Source organism: Triticum dicoccoides, chromosome 2B, assembly GCF_002162155.2.
Source record: "Triticum dicoccoides isolate Atlit2015 ecotype Zavitan chromosome 2B, WEW_v2.0, whole genome shotgun sequence".
Lineage (NCBI taxonomy): Eukaryota > Viridiplantae > Streptophyta > Magnoliopsida > Poales > Poaceae > Triticum > Triticum dicoccoides.
The window spans coordinates 696,985,000-696,985,448 of NC_041383.1; positions in this window are offsets into that span (position 1 = coordinate 696,985,000).

Genomic DNA, 449 nt, shown 5'->3' on the forward strand with positions numbered 1-449 from the left:
AGCTGACAGCAAAGAGGCTCTTTGTCGTCCGCTTTCATGAAGCAGACGGCAAAGATAGCGTTGATGCCAAAAGGATATTTGTCGTCAGCTGCTTCTGGCAAAGAGCCAGGTGGGCCCCACAGGGCACGGCGTGGCTAGGTCAGCCTATTTGCCATCAACCTAATCTTTGCCATCTGCCTGTCGGACCTTTGTCGTCCGCTGGCGGACGGCAAAGAAAGGGCCCAGCTTACGGCCATCTCCCCCTTCTGTTGTGCGTGCCCTTTGCCGTCCGCTAGCGGACGGCAAAGAACGTGCCCACACTAATTAGTAACAGCCGCCCCACCCCACGGCTCTCTCCCCTCTCTCTCACCCCCTCTCCACCCCGCGCCTCCACTCACCCGCGCCCGAACCGCCGTTGTCGAGCACCGCCGCTGCCCCATCCCGCCGCCCCGGAGCCCTACGGCCCCGTC